At 35.8% G+C, this 15,017-nt stretch overlaps 1 protein-coding gene across 4 annotated transcripts in view; it reads left to right on the top strand.

Annotated features, from left to right (window-relative positions):
- Window positions 1-10,921: 10,921 nt before the first annotated feature.
- Window positions 10,922-15,017, top strand: part of LOC116074322 (adhesion G protein-coupled receptor E4) — a 111,938-nt gene continuing 107,842 nt past the window's right edge. For 2 of the 4 annotated variants that reach the window (XM_031346748.1, XM_031346750.1), the window contains exon 1: window positions 10,922-11,050. The gene's annotated coding sequence lies outside the window, so the exon portion shown is untranslated. The remainder of the gene's footprint in view (window positions 11,051-15,017) is intronic. The other 2 variants (XM_031346751.1, XM_031346749.1) reach the window with 2 other exon arrangements.

Genomic DNA, 15,017 nt, shown 5'->3' on the forward strand with positions numbered 1-15,017 from the left:
ATATATATATATATATTTATATATACATAGATATATACATAGATATATATATACATATATATACATATATATGTATTTTATATATATCATTATATAACATGTAATATGATCAGAAGGCACATAGAATAAACATATCAGAAAAATTGAATTGATTAAAGGTATTTTACAAAGTAGAATTTTTTTACTATAGAAAGTGATGTTCTGTTATTGTTCCAAATAAATGGAACTCATTGTCCTATTTTTATATAATCAACCAGAAGCATAAGTTGGTTTTATATGATCTTTAATGATATATATAGAATTCAAGTTACAAAATAACAGAACTGATAACCTAAGAATTATGGCAAAGTGTCTCATATATTCAGTTCATTTTGTTTTTTCTGACTCAAACCATTTCATCTGACTAATCTAATTAATTTGTACTAAAATATGTCAACTTTGTTGCATTAAATTTTGTATTAAAATCAAAACAAAAAGAGAAAGAGTCTGTATAGAAGATTGCAGTATTTTGGGGGTATATGCCGAAGAGTGCTATATTTATATCTTAAGGAAGATCAATTTTTAATTTTAGGAGAACTGTCAAACTGATTTTCATATTGTAAGTAAAATTTTGTACTTCCAAAAGTAATGCATGAGTGGTCTTCATATTTCCACATTTCTGTCTTTGTCAGCTAGAAAAAACAGAGAAGTATCTAAAATAGACTCGAGAGCTGACTCCTCTTGAGTAACACTATGGTATTTTGAGAAAATTAAGCTGAACCTGACTGACTCAGAAGCTTTGTAACTGAGAACTGTTTCTCACAGTATCCAATGGTACCCAGAAAGCAGTCAAAAGGAAAAGCAATCTCAACTGCGGAATACCGAATGGCTAAGAAGCACTTAAAGAAATGTTCAACATCCTTAGTCATCAGGGAAATGCAAATCAGAACAACCCTGAGATTCCACCTCACACCAGTCAGAATGGCTAAGATCAGAAACTCAGGTGACAGCAGATGCTGGCACAGTTGTGGAGAAAGAGGAACACTCCTTTATTGCTGGGGGGATTACAAGCTGGTACAAAAACTCTAGAAATCAGTTTGGCAGTTCCTCAGGAAACTGGGCATAGTACTACCAGAGGACCCAGCTATACCATTCCTGGGCATATACCCAGAAGATTCTCCAACATCTTCTGGTCCTGGGCTTTTTTTGGTTGGGAGACTATTAAGGACTGTTTCTATTTCATTAGCAGATATGGGACTGTTTAGATCATTGATCTGTTCTTGATTTAACTTTGGTACCTGGTATCTGTCTAGAAAATTGTCCATTTCATCCAGGTTTTCCAGTTTTGTTAAGTACAGGCTTTTGTAGTAGGATCTCATGATTTTCTGGATTTCCTCAGTGTCTGTTGTTATGTCTCCCTTTTCATTTCTGATCTTGTTAATTAGGAAATTATCTCTGTGCCCTCTAGTTAGTCTGGCTAAGGGTTTATCTATTTTGTTGACTTTCTCAAAGAACCAGCTCCTGGTTTGGTTGATTCTTTGTATAGTTCTTTTTGTTTCTATTTGGTTGATCTCAGTGTGAACCCAGAGTCTGTTTTCCCTGTACTATTTTACTGGATTAATCTCACAATCAGCTTACTCATTAACTATTTCATGTAGATGTCATAAAGCTATAACAGCATGTTGCAAGTGTAAAGCAATCTTCTTAATTGCACCATATATGTACTCCAGATCAGTCTAGAACACCATAATAAATTTAAAATTCAATATGAATGGACAGACTGAGAAATAAGAACTCATTAATTCATCCTACAAATATTTATATCAACTGAACAGAAAGTCTATGAAATTAAACATTGTAACCCTCCTGCTTGACCCTGCCTGCCTCTCATAACAACACCTCTCTGCCCACCTCCTGCTATTTGCCACACCTCGATTCTGGTTCCAGTTACATCGGAAGTCCCACCTCCACAGAGACAAAAAGAAGTCGCTGATTGGGCTGGCATGTTGACAAACCTGTAGGAGGGTTTTACCTCACTTTTTCTATCTGTTGGCTTGTTACAAACAGGGCATTAAATTGAAGATGGCTGAGCATTCACGACTCCCATCTAATTTTGTTAAACCATCCACGTGGACAGGTATACTTATGGCCACCCTGTATCCTCCCTAACTCTCTCTTACTGTTGCTTTTCCTTGAAACTCCATTTCCAGAATAACCCTCTCTCTTTAACATTACTGCTGGGCGGTAACAAAACATTGTACATTTATTAATGACTTTTCTCTTGCTGATAAATTATCTTACCAGAAACAACTTCCAGCAAGAAAAGTTTAGTTTTGGCTTACAATTCCAGAGGGCGAGAGTGCAGTGTGGTAGAGTAGACATGGTACCAGGAGCTAGCTGTTCACAGTTCATACACTCACTGGGAAAATAAGGAAGACAAGAACTGAGGCCAAGCAACACAAAGCACAAAGCCACAAAGCCAGATCAGGTGATATATTTTCTACAGCAAGGCCTCCACTTCCTGAAGTTTTCATAATATCAGAAACAGCACCACCAACTAAGGAAAAATGTTCATAGGCATGAAATCATAAGAAAATTTCTCCTTCAAACTAGCACAGTATGTGCTATTGTTCTTAAAACAAAGGGTGGTATAGATGAGAAATAAAATAAACATATTGTTGAGTATCTGAATGGTTGAATAGGTTTTTTTATTCTTCTAAATCCACTAAGTTGTCTTTCTTGGGCCTTAATATCTCTTTAACATCACACATTCTCCCTTCTTCTATTCCTTTCCTATTGTCTTCCTTTCTGTTTTCTTTCCTTCCTTCCTATCTTTCAACCTTTTCTCCTCTCTTCTTGCTTCTTTTTTATCACTCTGTACTCATAGAGGTATATATAAAATACATACATTATACTCTTTAAGGGTGAGATAGTATATCCTCTGTGGTGGTTTGAATATGCTTGGCCCAGAGAGTGACACTATTAGAAGGTGTGGCCTTGCTGGAGAAAATGTGTTACTATCAGTGTAGACAATGTGACCCTCCTCTTAACCATGTTGGTATCAGTTTTCTACTCTTCGCCTTTGGAACATGATATAGACCTCTCAGCTCCTCCCAAATCATGCCTGCCTTAGTGCTCCCATGCTCTTGCTTTGATGATAACAGATTGAACCTCTGAACCTGTAAGCCAGCCCCAATTAGATGTTGTCCTTTTTAAGAGTTGCCTTGGTCATGGTGAATTTTCACAGCAGTAAAACACTAATTAAGATCTACTTAAATAGGTAAATATTATGAAAGGAATGCAGCAACAGTCTTTGTTTAAGTTTGGATTCAAGTTTCTTTTGAAAAAGGCAACATAGCTTCAGAGTATCCAGAAATAGGAGTGAGATCAGTGTTATTAGTTCTACTTGTATCGTTGTTTTAATTGTTAAAATGTGTTAAGTGTAAATTTTCACTGTGATATTTTCATGTCTTTATTCATTCCAAGTTACAAATGTCCCACCAGCCATTCATCCATCTATGCATGTATCTATCCATCCATCGATCTCTCCTTCTCTTCCTCCTCCCCCTCCTCCTTCTCCTCCTCCTCCTTCTTCTCTTCTTTGTCTTCCCCCTCCCCCTCCATTGCCTTCTCTCTTCTTGAGTTTTTATTTCAGTTCCTAACAATATATGACTTATTCTTAGAGTCTGAGAAAATCCTGTGTGGATTTAAGTAATTCACAGGACTACTTAATACCCAAAATACATAATCAAACCTCAGAAACCTTAGCATCAGTAGAATCAGTTATGTTAGTATAAATGAATTATTTGAGTAGACATTTCTTAAAAGAACCAACACAAATTTATCTAAAATACATGAAAATGAGTTCAAGACAATTTGTCATATAAATTGAAGCAAAAACTACAAAAAACTTTTATCTCAGTCTAGTTAGAATTAGAATTTTATAAAAATTGTAAGTATAGATGAGAATGTGGACAGAAAGAGATTCTAATTTAGTTTCATAGGGAGGGCAACCAGTGTGTCACTAAAAGACAGTGATGGTTCCTCTTTCTCTTCTTCTGCTTCCTCCTTTTAGTGATCAGAATCTATACCAGAGTCTGTAGGGTACCCACTTGGCATGTTCATTATTACCAGACTACATCAACTGTCTGAATTACTTATTACTGCTTATTCATCCCAGTTTTTTTTAATTACTAGTGACACATGTAAATCTGCCTCTTGTCATGAGGATTTGATTTCACATAAGATAATGAAAAAAGAAAGGATAGGTTTTGTGACACATTCTTATAAATAAAACCTGACCTTTGGCTTGGTTCACAGGGTGTTTTCTTCTCATGCCATTATTTTCTGCATACTCATCATGGATGAAGAATGAAAGGTCATTCTTTAAACAAAGGAAGTCAATATTCACCAACAAATAACAATGACTTATATGATTTTTTTCAAAATGAAAATAGACCATCTGATTACAGATTAAGCCTACATGTTGAAATCATTTATCATTTATTATTTGTTATTATGATAAATGGCATACAAGCAAAGATAAGAATTTAAATAATTTAATATGGTTAGTTCATAATGTTTATTTCCATAGAATACTATTCAGCTATTAAAAACAATGACTTCATGAAATGGATAGAACTTGAAAATATCATCCTGAGTGAGGTAACACAGTCACAAAAGAACACACATGGTATGCACTCACTGATTAATGGATATTAGCCCAAAGGTTCGGAATACCCAAGATTTAATTCTAAGACCATATGAAGCCTAAGAAGGAAGACTAAATTGTGGATGCTTCAGTGCTTCTTAGAAGGGTGAACAAAATACTCACAGGAGGAAATATGGAGACAAAGTGTGGAGCAGAGGCTGAAGGAAAGGCCATCCAGAGATTGCCCAACCTGGGGATCCATCTAATATACAGCTGCCAAACCCGGCCACTATTGTGGATGCTGGGAAGTGCTTGCTGATGGAAACCTGATATGGCTGTCTCTTGAGAAGCTCTGTCAGAGCCTGACAAATACAGAGGCAGATGATCACAGCCAACCATTGTACTGAGCACAGGGGTTCCCGATGGGGGAGTTGGAGAAGGGACTGAAGGAACTGAGAGGGTTTGAAGCCTCATGTAAGGAGCAGCAGTGTCGACAGGCCAGACCCTCAGAGCTCCCAGGGACTGGACCACCAACCAAAGGATACACATGGAGCAACCTATTAGCCCTGTTTCCATATGTGCCAGAGGATGGCCTTGTTGGACATCACTGGGAGAAGAGGCCCTTGGGCCTGAGTGTGTTTGATGCCCCAGTGTAAGGGAATCCCAGGGCTGGAAGTCAGGAGTGGGTGGGTGGGAATACACCCTCATAGAGGTGGGGGAAAGGGGATGGGATTGGGAGGATTCTGAAGAGGATACTTGGAAAGGGGAAAACATTTGAAATGCAAATAAAGAAAATATCCAATGAAAACATAAAAATAAAATAAAGAAAAAAGAATCCAATGTAGAGAAGACAGATATAACTGTATGCTTAGAGTTTAATATCCAGCTTAGCCACCTAGATAAACTTATGACCAATAAGAGTCATTTTACAGTTAGTACAATAACAACTGAGGTCGTATGGATATATAATAAACAGGTATGCCCCAGTATATAACTAATACAGACACAGAGGGCTGTAAGTACTCTGTTTTTCAGTTGATATTATCTAAATCAATAGATGTATAGAGCAAGAATAGCATATCATAGTCTCTGCAGGATAGAAAGGCCAAAAAGAGAGGTGCTTTGGTTTTCATCCATGAGTCTGGATTAATGAAGACCTTAGCAAAACCATGCCCATGCCAACAATACACATTCACTCCAAGCCCTCACTTCTTCCTATATAAATTTATAATGGAAGAATGCTTTGTTACTTTTCATGTTGTTATGTAAAGAATGATTAGTAAATGTAACAAGATAGATGCTACCTTCTGGTTTGCTGTTCAGGTGTTCAGTGCTTTGCAGAGTGAACACCATGATGGAAGGTGCATGAGACCCTTGGTCATTTTAAATCTGCATTTGAGAAGCAGAACTGTGAACTTATCTGCTTAACTTTCTTTCTCCTTCTTATTCAGGTCTGAACTGTGGGCCATAGAATCATCTATCCACACTTAGGGTGGCCATTTTCACCTCCATTTACTCAGTCTAGTCATTTTCTCCTCAGACAAGGATAGAATTTCATTTCCACAGTAACTCTAAATTCCATCAAGTGGACAAGTTTAATCATTACAGATGGGTCTTTAATGTCAGCTTTGACTACATTAAGCACTGTATTAATAATGTAAATAATGTAAAAAAATGGAGGACAATACAGAACCCAAATTCATAGCACAGAGATATTAGCAAGAATGATCAAAGGCATGCAACTGTGTTTAATTACAAGTTCATGTGTAAAACGTCTCTTGCTTGAAACTATGACAACTTAAAGTCTTATCAAAAATCTTGCCTCAAATTCTGTGACATGAGCAATAAAGAAAATTTGTACAAAGCATGTGCCTTTAGTGTAACTTACCATTACAAAACATAGACAGTAGATTATATTGTATTAACTTATTATCTTGCAGTATAGAAGCAAAGAATCTCAACTGACAAAAACAAACAAACACACAAACAAACAATGCATAAACCCAACAGGCCCTTCTGAGCTGTGATGTTTTACTGAGGAGCCTGTAAAGGAGGAAGTGGCCTGTGTGTTTCGCTTTGCAGCCACATGGTGGTGGGGATGGTGTTCCTTGTCTTGAAATGTGGTTTCCTTTTCTGTGAAAGTTGGTAAGGTTTTAACTTGAGAGTAGAAGAGCAGATTTTGTTCATTTTTCTGCTGTGCATTTTTAGGGATGTAGACATCCATTTTATTTTAGAATTCATTTTTTAAATTATTCTTTGAGAATTTTAAAGTGTATGTAATGTAATATGTTCATATTCACTCCCTTCTATTTATCCTAGCCAATATTCTTTCAGATTCCACCCACTTAATAATGCCTCCAATTAGTGCTTTGCATATTGGTGTGGGCAGAAGACCATCCAATGAGAATGTGCAACCGACCAGTTGTGATAACCCTTCAGAGCATGAGTCTCCTGCAGAAGCTGCCAACAGCAAATGCCTCCTCAGAAGTATGCCATCCTGAGCTCTTCCAAGGACCATGCTTGCATTTCTGATGGCTCAAAAGCTGCTATCTTTTTAGTGTGGCTTTCGTATTGACAGACCTAATAGTGAAGCTGTGGTTACCTAGAGAACATGGTTTCCATTTTGGTGGCTGGCTCAACTAAAAGCATTTAATTAGAAGTATTTATTTAATGCATTATATATTGACTTAGTTATATGCAGGTACAGAAAACTTGCCAAAGGATGGTAAATAATATTAAAGGAAGGAATAGTTACTGAAATGTGGAAGGTCTTTTACTTACCCCAGATCATCATATGCAAAATCTTGGCAAGGAAGGAGTGGATTGGAAAAAGAAAAATGTACATTTTTCTGAATTCTCACCTTCCTATTTCTGAACCTAATATTGATTTAATGATGGTTTTCATTAAAGACAAAGTGCCCAAGGGATCAATAGTGTAGATATTACAAGGAAAACTTTTCAGTGTACAGAAAATAAAAGAACAAATTTTGTCTTACAATAACCTTGAAAAAGTCATGATTTCTTGTTACATTTAGAGATATGACTTGAACATACTGAGTTGTTTTTAGACTGAGTGTTAGTTCCTTAGAATTTGAAAACAGAGGTGGGATCCTGTGATGATAATATAAGAGTGACAAGCTAAGATTTCCTCCAAGCAAAACTGTGGCAGTTTTCATCAGAGAGCTGTGCCTGCTTGAAAGTGTTCATCATGAACAAATTTGTGAGCTGTTGATATTCCCTCATAGAAAGAGTATTGGAGAGAGTCACTGGGCCATCACCTGATATTCACTCTTCTCTCAGTTTTTAATATGCAGTTATGGCCATAGTGCTATGGCCTTGAGGTCTATGGAGATCATACAGTATATAGATAGGCTGGACAAAGTCACCCATATTTCTGCACACAAACTCCACTTGTGCCTTGTACGAGAAATAAACTTATCAGTCCCTCAGCATAAACTTTGACTTAAATATACTATGGCTTGTGTTTGGAACTTATATGTCATGTGTAGATGTTTGTTCTTGAAACAACATCTTTCTCTACCAAATTAGATACCCTAATGTTTGCAGAGAAAGGTCATCTATGGAATATTGTATCTGATTGCAGGTGGACTTGTTATTTATTTCTTCATGAGCTGTAACTTTGTCCATGCATTCAAATTCTAAAAGACAGACACAATTGAGTGACCATATCAGTTACCATCCAATGCAGAAAAATTGTCTGGAGTACATGTCTTCAAATTACTGCCTCTAAGATTATTGGTTGTCATGTGGACAAAGGCATGTTTTGATCAGTCATGTTAAGAAAGGAAAGTCAAATAGTAAAATGCCTGACAGTGTATATGCCAAGAAGATTAGCCAGTATGAGATATCTCAAAAAAAATTCTTGTCACTATTCAAAATAAACAATAAAATTAGTTTCTATACATGCTGACAAATTAATGGATAAAGTGTTGAAGGATCGATCAATCTACCCACTGGGCTTTAATCAATTGTGAAGACAAATAAAATGGTGTCATTGACAGGGAATATCATCACACTGTGTTAAATCATATTGCATATTTCCTTACAAATTGGAAGGCACTCTATTTATCAACCTAATATCTATCACCTACTATTATCTATCTATTGTCTATCTATCTATCTATCTATCTATCTATCTATCTATCTATCTATCTATCTATCTAGTACTTGTCATTTTTGTACCATTTGTGCACCATATGCATTAAAATAAAAGAGAATATTTGAGAAAAGAGTATCACAAAGGCATGAATGGCATCAGCAACAGTGTGGGGGTTGGTGTTTGCAGACAGGATGGATCACTAGGTAGAGAGGTCTTTGGATGGTCTTTCCTTCGGTCTCTGTTAGTTTTTATGTCCCTGTCTTTCCTTTGGAAAGGCATTTCTGGGTTAAAACTTTTGAGATGTGTGGGTGTCCCCATTCCTCTACTGGGGGCTGGGCCTATCTACTGAAGGTGGTCTTTGTGGGTTATACCTTCCCATTTGTTGGGTATTTTGGTTAAAGTCATCACCATTGGCTCCATGGAGCTTCTTACTTCCCTGGAATCTGGGGCTTCCTAGTGGCTACCCCCAGTTCCCCATCACCCTTTGCTACAAATTTTTGTTCAATTTCATGATTCTCTGTACTTCTCTCCTGTCCCTTCTAATACTTGTTCCTGTGCCCCCCCTTTCTTCTCCTCCTCCCTCTCTGTTCCAGGTCCCTCCCTCCCTCTAGTTCCTGTGATTAGAGTTGCTAGATGGGTAACCAGGAAGGGAAATATCATTTGAAATGTAAACAAATAAAATGACTAATAAAAAATTCAAAAAACAAAACACAAAGGGCATGAATGGAAGTGAATAAAAGAGGAAGGGTTCATAAATATAAGAAAAATAGAAGCACATACGTGCAATTGCTGTAATTTTATACAATGAATATATAAGAAACTATAATATTTCACTTAAATCATAATATTATTTGTTTCCTAGACATTTGTTATAGTGAGAACAGTTTGCCTGTTCTGGAGTAATCATTTTAATGTGTTTATAGGCAGATATTTGGTCATCACAATGATGACACTTAGCAGGGACTTATACCCCTGGTGGTGTAGCTTGGCAATCAAAATGAAGGAATTTGCTAACAAGCTTTGATTCTCTTTCATATGACCACCATGTGGATACTACTCTATGCACCCTATAAGCTGTTGTTTAATGTGCAAAATCCAACCACCTGCCCATGTTTCATGTCTAGCTCTGAATAAAAATATCCAAACACAGAAAATATATGTATTTCTTTGTGTGGACATGTGTGGAATGAAGCACTGAGTATTCATCTTACACGAAGCTTAGAATTTTAAAATGTTCAACTTTTCTTTGCTGTATTCAGAAGCTTTTATTTCAATAACATTGACTATGACAGGAGCAAATGCTTCTACTTTTGGATTAGGATGTGCAGTATCTTTGTACTACTGCAGGATCAAGTTCTAAAACTGTCTCATGGCAACTGTTTGAAGAAGTCATTACATTAACATTTTCACTTATTAAAACAAATTGAGAACAGGAAATAAGTCAATATGGGCAAATAATGCTAATTATTTTTGATTTATACCTGTGACTAGAGTCAAATTACAAGATGTGGATTTTGTCATTTTTCTTTAGGCAGTTCTTTTCTAGAGTATAGTGGAATTTAACAAGAGTTTTCTAACATAAACAAAACAAGATGTTAGGACACCATTCTAAAGACAAGTCAAAATATTTCCTGGTAGAGAAGGCCTTGTCTGGAGCTCTTTTATTGTTCAGGAATAAGTAGAAATATGTGAGAATTTTCAAAAAGTGGTGAATTGTTAAGTGTCTCATAGGGTGCACTGAGACAAAGACATGTTAAAGTTCATTGTACTCTGTTGAAATTACATTGGAAAACATTTAATTATAATCACAAACACATTAAACATAGAGATCAACAGCTTCTGCAGTAGTATTTCTCGTATACTCCTAGGTAATATATTGGTTATATATATGTTAAGAATTAATTGAGAGTTGGAGTTGGGGTTTAGTTGAACTTCCGTAAGTCTGAAGGTTTAAAAAACGTGGGGGTCCATACAGAATCAAGAATTCAACTAAAGATGTCACTTCAAAGTTGGACTTGTAAACTTAGGAGTTTACACCATATTGCTTGTAGACCACCACCGTTTACAGAGTTGTTTTCTGAGGCTCTTCCCTCAGTACTTACTGCATGAACTACTTTACACTAGTGAAAAGAGAACTAATTAGAGTTAAGCAAACTCCTCTGCCAAAAGTTCAGTTTTCTCATATGACCACAAAATTCCTTGAGAAAGAGAGAACAAGATAAGCAGTGGTGCACTTCCTCTTTCATTGTTGCCGAGAATGTTCCAGACTGAGTGAGAAGCAAAAATTCATCATCTCTGAAGTAAGTAGCTTATATATTAACAACTGACCATAGAAATTAGGGGACAATCACTCATGGCTTTTTGTGTCAGTAAAACCCTTTTTGATTAGAAATTCTGCAGAGACCCTCCTTATCATCCATTTTATCCCTTGAAGTATTCTGTGCAAGCATTAGTCCCTTGCAAGTTCATTTTGTATAGTACTTGGGTGGTGAATTTGTATACTATTAATCTATTTTTATATTTATTCTTATATTAATTCAAAATTTTCCTAGGTTACTTTAATATAATTGTGAAGTATTATTTTATTTATGATATTAAATTATGAAAATTGGGAATATTACCATTCTGTATTTTTACTTATACGCTAGTGAGATATATCTCCATATAGGTACCTAGCAATGTTTTTGCATTTTATTGTCTCACAGATTTACAAAGTACACTCTTGTTGATGATGATATGCACAGGAAAATTTATATTAGGTTACTGACATCCATTGCCATTTTTCTTTAGGCAATTCTCTTCTCAGTTTTATAGTGATGATGCCGATAATGCAAACTCTTACTACAATGACTCATTTAGAATACATTAAACTGTTCTATTTACTTTAAATTAAAAATGGATTTTTCACATAAAGAACTTATATTTTGTTTAAAATGCAAAACAACTGGTGCCATTGGAGTATCAGTTATTTCAGATTCCCAGCCACAAATTTAAAAAACATTTGATACTGTAAGTTTTGATGGTGATTTCCAGAAATATTTTATGAAAATAGACTCATGTGTTGCCAAACATCTGACAAGGAATCTTTTGCTCTACCTATATACAAGTCACAAATAGACAAAAACGAAACTCTCCTAGTGCTGGTGGGCTAGAGCCTTGGAACATTTTAATCCTACAGGTTGGACTGGGAGATGAAAAGTGAAATTGACTATAGTAAATAGTTTATTATTAACTTATCCTGTGGTCAATAAGAATCTCAATGTGTAGGTGGCCTTGCCCTACCCTTCTGACTTTAGATGTGATAATGTTTGCTTAGACTGTTTTTTAGACCCCTTGTCCAGGGAAGAATCCTGTGAAAAGGGGGCAATGAGAAGAAAAAGTTGCCCAAGAATAATACTAATCTGATCTTGATAGCAGAGAAAGTATCTTGAATTCTATTAGGAGGTGAAGCATTCCAGGCAAAAGTCTCAGCTTGTTATTTCCTTATTATATGAAGATTTTTGTGGTGGAAATGGCCAGCAGCAGTTTCACCCAAAAGAAGATTTTCCCCATGGGGGTCTCTGCCATTTAGTGCCTATTGTCAATTTCTGTTTATGTCTGAACTAGTCTCTAGTATAATTCTGTTATCTCTTTTATTATTTTATGTTTTCTTCCACTTTCCTTTATAAACATACTCACACAAAGTGGAAAGCAAAGACACGAAAGGTTGATGGTCTCCAAATGTAATATTTGCCAAAGGTGGTTCAAACTCTTAAGCAGTCAGTCAAAACTGGAACCTATCTTTGTCCCTGGTAGTATGGGTTCCACAGATTAAAGCAGCATCACTAGAGTCATTGTGAAGTGTCCAAGAAAGGAGGACAACATAAGTATTGGCCCACAAAGGGGAATCTTTGAAGACATGGAGTAAGGCTCTGTTAAATATCTATAAGGTTTACTCCCAGGAGACACTGAGCGTTAGCTAACCAAGAAGAACAAACAAAATCTACACAGAGTACTAATCATTCTGCTATCATTTAAAGGTAATTCATAGGTTTTTACAGTGACTGACTGATCCTGTGTCAGAGTGAAACATAAGTCCCTCTATCAGTCTCAGTAATATGCATTGCCCTATATTTGAGAGATTTGCGTGCTCGTCTATGAATAAATGACTTTGTGTACACATACAATGCAAACATACATGCACACACATGCATGTACACAGATGTAATTGTGTATGTGCATGTGGTAAATGTTATGAATGCATATGAAAATGTTTCAGTTATGTTACTGATCTTCTAGCTATACTTTTTTATAGAAATCAGCTCATACCCCTCAGGAGTGCTTTATGGACATTTGCTAAGCAAGCCTGCTGTGATGGCTAATATCTCCTTGCTACCCAACACTTGGAGCTCTGAATCTAGCCACATGCTAACACCAAGACCTAAAATAATTTTGAATTAGAAATTAACTTTTATCTAGTGCCTAATTACTCCTGACACTTTGACCAACTCTTGTAGTATGTAACTTTTCTTCATTCCCTAGCCTTCAACCTCCAAATCATATAAGAAAGCTAATTCCCTATGCCATTAAGAATTAAGAAGCCTAAATTACGAATTTAGAAACCTCTAGTATTTAGGCCATGCATGCATTATGTATTTTGATACATAATTTATCTTACATACTTTAATTTTAGTAGAACTTTTATCTGAAATGTGATTTCTCTCAGCTTAATTTCTGCCAAACCACTCATAACATTTTTGAATCCATCTTAAAGTTTATCACACTTTCTGATCATCATCCCTACTGCACATGCCTACCTATTAGCATGCAGTTTTTTGCCTCTTAGTATTAAGGTAGTTATTATTTACTTATCTTCATGAGTTTTTCATCTCTCCTTTAAAATTCAAAAATACATGTATATAAACACAGTAATATAATGTCTCTCCCTGATCCAGTGCCAAGCTAACTTGAAATGTGATAAATTCCTATACAATTTTGTTTAATTTTTATTATTTATTGCTTCAAAAACTTACTGCCCAGCTATTCATATCAAATTCTAGTAATGTCACCCTAAATATAGTATGTATCACAAAAATCACAAGGTTCAATTTTAATCACAGACATATAGTACATTATTTATATTAACAATCTCTTTAGAATTCTCAAGTAAATCACTATATGATGAATCTTAATGAATTACCCTATGAATGCAAAATGAATATAAGAATTTCTAGCTCATTTTTAGAGAAGGTATGCTTTTTAAGTTTTGTATTTATTCTTTCAGAATTTGCTACTTGTACCTGCATTATATTTTGATCACATTCGCCTTCCAATAACCCCATCCAGACCCTACCTTTCATGGACCTCTCCAACTTTGTATTTACTTCTGTTATAACCCAAAGTTAGTTATACCTAAACATCCACGGATATAAAGCATCCAGTGAAGCATAGACAATCTAGCAGTGGCCACGTTTCTGAGGAAAAGTGACTCTCCTTCACCCGGAAGTCATGAACTTGAAACAGCTCCGTAATTACTGAGAAGAACTGTGTGTTTGGGGATCTTATGAGATCTGTTTTTTCTTATTTTCTTTTACTTCTTCTCCCCCCCCCCGTGTGTGTGTGTGTGTGTGTGTGTTTCATGCTTTTGAGTGCAAAATGGTTTATATTCATGCCTGCAGGGGCAGAAGTCAGAGAGGTGTTAGGTGTCTTCTCACTCTCCACTTTATCCTTTTATGGCAGGATCCCCAGTTAAACTGTAACTTGGCATTTAGTCTAGCATGACTGATGAGAAAGTTGCATTTTTTATAAAATTTTCAGTGTTAGGGTTGCACATATGTATAGTTGTCCCCATATTTTTGCATAGGTGGTAATAATTTCAACTCAAATCCTTATGCTTGCACAGAAAGTAGGCTTTCCCAGAGTGCCAAGTCCTCAGTTTCAGACTGTAAACATTTTGGATAAAAGAAATTTTTGAAATTCGGGACTAAAAACAGAATGCTGACTGTGAATTGAGGTAGAACAATTACAGAAATGAAATGGTCTTTAAAGAATTTAACTTTCAAACACTAAACAAGGAAGTTTTGCCATGATATAGTGACTAGAATTAATTATAATATATTGCATATTCCCAGGTACCTTCAAAAAATAGCTAAGAGAAATCATAGAAAACAATGCTCCTGTAAATCAATAACTGTTCTTTATTTCACATTATTTAACAAAGCACCTTTATATGTGATCATGGCGTCCATCACAAAATGAACGTGATTGTTACTGGAAATTTGAAAAGCA

This window comes from Mastomys coucha, unplaced genomic scaffold (assembly GCF_008632895.1).
Source record: "Mastomys coucha isolate ucsf_1 unplaced genomic scaffold, UCSF_Mcou_1 pScaffold3, whole genome shotgun sequence".
NCBI classification, from domain to species: Eukaryota; Metazoa; Chordata; class Mammalia; order Rodentia; family Muridae; genus Mastomys; species Mastomys coucha.